The following is a 6,000-nucleotide window of genomic DNA, read 5'->3' on the forward strand; positions in this document are numbered from 1 at the left end:
AAAGTTCTCATCCTATTTAAGTCGACACCTCTGGTGGCTAAATTAGCCGCCGGAGAGCTCATGCTTTTCTCGTTTGTTCCCATCCAAACGAGGGCGGAGTCACGGCGAAGCTGCGTTCGGTTGTCCGTTGGGTACACCGGAGCTGGTCTCGTTTGGACAGCGTAATGGGCCAGTTTTTGTCGTAGCAGTCAGGCTGGACTTAAGGTGGGGCCCGTGACAGAGGGGTAAGGCCCCACGAAGGCTGCAAGATAGGATAACAAAGAGATCTCTCTCTCTTAGTCGTGCCAGTGAGCACTGCAGCTGATACGTCATCTAGAAATGACAGGAATATTTGGGGTTCCTTTTTGGCTTATATAGCAATTGACTAGGTATGCGGTGATACTGATAGTACCCTAGCAGCCTCACCCTCGATTTTTTTAAGATGAATTTCGACGGCAGCATATCAGATAGCGGCAGTAGAGATGGCGTGGGTTTTGTGATTAGAGACCAGAACTTCAAACTGATTATGGCTGGAGATCGGCATACATTTGGAGGATCCATTCCTGTGGCATAGCTGTACGCGGCGTGGGAAGATCTCGTTTGTGCTAGAGTGCACCTAGGCGCTCGGTGTATATTCCTAGAGGGCGACTCGGCCATAGTGGTCGGCTGGATTCGGTGCCGGCAGGCCGAGCCGGACCTACACCCTCTACTTCGGGATATTTGGCGCATAGTGGAGGAGCTCGAGTTATTTCGGGTCTCGCATGTATTTCGAAAGGCGAACAGTGCTGCGAACTGGGTCGCCTTCTATGCAACCCACCACTCCGAGTTTGTATCATGAGGTACGTCCGATCGTGTGCCGTAGGTATTTGATCGCGTTTTGTTTTATGATTGCTCTGGACCTTCTCACGGTCATGTGTAGTGAGACGTCAATTTACCAAAAAAAAGAAAAAAAAAAGAAATCTCTCTCTATCTCTCTCACTCACTGCGTTGCTCTCTCTTAAATGAAAGGTAACAAAAAAAAAAAAAAAATCTCACACAGACAAGTTAGAAGGACAAGCTGTAGCTTTCCAATTTCTTCTCCTGTTGATAATCTGTACTGGATGTGGTATAGCTTTCATTGTAAGGAAAATGGAGAGAGATGCATTTATATTACAATAATTCAAATTTAATTTTTCGAGGATGCACTGGTTGCTAAGTAGAGAGGTGTAATTATTAGGACAGATTCTAATCTATCCCGATATGATGTAACTTAATTTTTAAGCAAACTGCGTATCTAATTTTAATTAAAATGTTCATTTTTTTATAATTGTTGCATAACCTTGATGAATTGGGATCGATCTTGCCTAATCTTTTTCAACAAATAAAGGGAGAAAAGAAAGTTGATAGTGAAAATTGGAGCGGGAAAGTTAGCTATACGGCTTTGTTCTGGTGTGAAATTTCTAGCACCGCTCAATTTGCAATTCTCTTGGGGTTTAAACTTTACCGATCTTTTTTTAGCATCAAGCAAAAGAACAAAAAACTTTATCCAATTTATTGAGATAGAGAAAGATGGAAAAAAAGCAAGAAATATTTTCTAATAAAGAAAAATAAAGGAACAAGGAGAGAATATACATCCTTGACTTCCTTAATTGAAAAAAAAAGGACTCGGCTTTTCTACAGTTTAAAGTTCTATCCTCTAAGAAAAGATGAAGCAATAGAAAAATGAAAGATAAAATTTATTTGATAATACTAAACTTGTTCAAGAAGATTCACTAGTTCATAATCCAATTCAAGATATAGGAACAATTATGGTATAATTTGATTAATATCTACAAAATATGAATTCTAAACAAGCTATTTTAAGTGTAGGAACAATGAAAAACTGAAGTAATGGGCATAATTTCTTTTATTTTCAGCTATGACCGGGGGCACCCTACTCTTCATCTCCCCATCTCTCACCACTCTTGTCATCTCATTGTGCATACCCCATGGCCTTTTGCTCTCACTCTGTGTTTTGATTCACTTCATCCTTCCATCAAAAAAAAAAAAAGACAAAAAGATTGGGGGCCCCCAAGATGGTTATAGCTGTTGTCTTTTTAAATCAGGCCCAGGGACGTAGCTCTCTGGTATGGGGAGGTAGCTCTCAGCCATAAAGCAGATAACCTAGATGTAGTTGATCTCAAGCTTTCGAAATAATATCGCTCTTCCATCTCATCTTTCTACTGATCTTAGAGTAATCAGAGGTCAATTTGGTGGCATCATCTTTATCCGAAAAAAATGATGGCATCATCAAGCCACTGGTGTCACTGCCTGGACTCTTTGCTTTGTAGACTTTTGATGGTCGCTTGCTCTTGGGTGCGACCAAACAATCACAGAAAATGTAGCTAAGTATGTGAGCTTGCTCGGCCAACCATTTACTTAACAATTGACATGAGGTATGAGAGGACCAGTGTATGAGACCACTGGTGCCTCCATGTTCTCATGTTGGCATGAGAGGATCGGTGTAACTTGCAAGAGTGATGAAATATGTAGGAGATAGTTGAGTGTTGAATTGCCAAGCCAAGGTTTGATCAAACTTATTGTAAGGATTCGTGCGGGCGTGTGTTTAGTCCTATGTCAGTTATTCGCTGGGTAGATCTTAGATACTTATACAAGATTAAGAAATCTAAATAATACATTCCAGCTAGCCATTTTGGATAAGGTCCTGAGTTATTACAAATGGTATCAAAGCGGACCTAGCCCATAACCTATGTGGATTAGGGGACACTGCAGCACGGATCCATTGGGGCAGACCATGGGCCGATCATGGTGTTTGTGATTAGATTTGAATAGATTTGAACTCTTAACCTAACGAGGACGTCGGAGCTTGAATGGAGAAGGTATGTGAGAACCCGTGCGGACGTGTGTTTAGTCCCACATCGGTTATTCACTAGGTAGATCTTGGATATTTATACAGGATCAAAAAACTCAAATAATATCTTCCGACTAGACATTTTGGATGAGGTCCTCAGTTGTTACACTTACATGCGTACTAACAAATGCCCAAAACAAGTCTTTAATATGCATTTTTTTCACTTTTCTAAGAACTAAAATAGAAGAAATTTGGGCAGAGATCGGGTGATGAAAGGATCAAACTTAGTTTACTGGTTAGAGCAGATATGGTATATTGTTTGTGTGGGGAGATTTCGTATGTACTACTTTCAAAAAAAAATCCATGGAGAGTCATGTGTTAAAAAAAAAAAAAAAAGTTAACATCTCCACCCAATTAGTCTCTTATATAATGTCAAGGCAATACTAGGATCTATCCTGGTTAATTTTTAGGTTGGTTTCATGTTGTTGTCAGGTTGTAACTACGAAGTAACGTAGAACTGAGATAACATATATTAAAGTTTTTCTCAGATGGAAAACTGATCTCTAGCAAGAAGTAATGCAGCTAGTTCTCAATGAAATGGTAATGGAGACAATCAAGAGCGTGTTTGTCTTAGAAGACTGCCATCTCTAGCCCATCTTTATATAACAGTCAGATTCCTTTCTCTAGCTATGGTTGGTTCATCACACTATTAATAAAAACATATGGACTTAAAAAGGGCACTTGGATTCTTTTAGGGACAGCCACCACTGATAAAAACTGGGGCAAGTCTTCTTTCAGTCTCTTTCAGTGCTCAGATAAAAGCAACTGTCATTTATTGCTGTAGACCAATTTCATTGATCAATTCCTAGAAGAATATTTCTGCAACATATGAACCGACCCAAGTACTTGGACGTGAGACATATTCTTGGTGATAAGGCCAATCAGCTTTGTCTCAACTGATTTGTATTTCTATTCACCTGAGGAAGATCTAGAGTTTGAACTATGATTCTGCCACCCCCACCATATTTCTCAACTTTCTTTTTCAAAAAAAAAAAATCTTGGATACAAGTAAACAGCCAAAGGTGGTTTACTTTCCTTGACATTGACCAAAACCCAAACACCAATTAGATTTGTGTTATATTTTTTTTTCTCATCCATGTATCATGTGATCTGGAAAAGCCCTAACATGCCATCAATCAACAATTACATAATGCAAAAATCACTATTTAAATAAATTATGGCAGCATGAACTATTAATAAATCTCTAACCTAGACAACCTCTGAAAGCAAGTGACAGAGTTGGATGGATGCTAACTTAATTAGGTGAATGACAGAGGTTTAGTTGTAAGTCCAGCATGTACCTATTTCAAGATTAGATAACCTTCTGTTTTGAGCAAAGATTTAGTTAATCTTTTCCTCGGATAACCCTATTTCACACCAAAATCATCTTAGTAAACGAATTAGTACGTACTGCTTTCACAAGAATTGAAACCTATTGATGTAGACTAAAACCTTTCTTCTTACAACGCAAGGCTGCTATACTCGTCTAATTTTCACAAAAAAAAACAAAGAAAGTAAAGGAAACAAAATACCGGGGGCAACCAAGTTATACATGACAAAGTTAATTGCGTGCAAGGCAGTGTCTCCCTCGTCAAAAAGCCTGAAATGGACTGATGGCTGATGCCCACTTGGAGAATTATACACCAAGTTCTTGTATGATGAGGTGTCCCTTTGCTCTCCCTTCTCCACCTCAGGAAGCCTTCAACAATCGCCCACTGATACAATTACTCCAAGCCTATTCATTACATGATCGTTATATTTAAACAGATAGGATGGATGTTGAATTATGATATACCATCAGGCAAATTTATTAACGTTTGACAAATCATTAAGATTCACACAGCGTGTCCTCTGTCTATATATACCTTAGGCTATTGTTTCAAGAGGTAGGAGGGTGGGGATCATCTGGTCCTCTTGGAAGATTTTAAGGAGTAGGTACACATGACATCTTGTCTTAATTAAGCCCTGTTAGGTGGCATTCAAGTTTGCTTGATATCTAATTGGCTTGGAAATTGAAATAGTACAGCTTCAGCCCAATCATGGCAGCCATGGTAAACTAGTTTAGCTCTAATTTCGTTGACTGAATTCTCCCTCTCCATATATGTCTGTTTCATGTAGTATTTATTAGTATTTGGCCATCAAGCCAACATTTAGAATTCTATGACGCACTTTGAACAATCATGAATAGCTCAGCTAATGAACGTAAATTCTTTTTTCCCGTACATTTTTTGGAGTTAACGAATGAATGTAAATTCAAATACAAAATGGTGTGAAAATAATATTATAACATCTATAAGTCCTTTGGATTATCTTTATAGCTCTTTGTGGAGAGTCTACACGCAGCTAATATTGGGTATCTCTTCAATTAATGATGTGGAAAATTAGAGTTCTGTGTGCCCCTTGCGTTATGCCAAATGGTTCAAGCACATGGGCTGCGAGCAACTGGATTTAGCCGACAAGGAGCCATGGCGGCCGTGTGTTCCCTTGGGCCTTATCCATCTACCGTCCTATTAACCCAAGAATACGGCATCCACCGCAGCCCACCCTCTGATTCAAGCACATGAGCTGCAAGCAACTGGATTCAGCCGACAAGGAGCCATGGCGTCCGTGCGTTCTCTTGGACCTCATCCATCTGCCGCCCCATTAACCCAAGAACACGGCATCCACCGCACGTCTGATCGGTTGGTCTATTAGTTGGGCCCCTGAGCATGTCGTACGTGGTCCAATATTAGGATACATGTTCGCCCGCCAAAAGAGACGAAGAGCTCGTGGTTGCACGAATTTTGAGTTGTCTTCCATCAGCCCGACATCATGTGGAAGTTGATAAGGATTTACATAAATTAGAGTATCCTTAGTCTACACACACACACACACACCCCGACCGTTTAAATCAGACATGAAGTAGGAATGAACCCAATTTTCTTCATCGCTTTGGATCTTTAATGTCTTAATATTGAACTGTAACAACTCAGAACCTCACCTAAAGGTATTATTTGGGTTCCTTGATCCTATATAAGTACCCAAGATCTACCTAGCAAATAACCGATGTGGAAATAAATGCAAGCCCGCATGGATCTTCACATACTCCTTCCATTCAAGCTCTGACGTCCTCGTCAGGCTAAGGATTCAAA

Source organism: Phoenix dactylifera, chromosome 3 (genome assembly GCF_009389715.1).
Source record: "Phoenix dactylifera cultivar Barhee BC4 chromosome 3, palm_55x_up_171113_PBpolish2nd_filt_p, whole genome shotgun sequence".
NCBI classification, from domain to species: domain Eukaryota; kingdom Viridiplantae; phylum Streptophyta; class Magnoliopsida; order Arecales; family Arecaceae; genus Phoenix; species Phoenix dactylifera.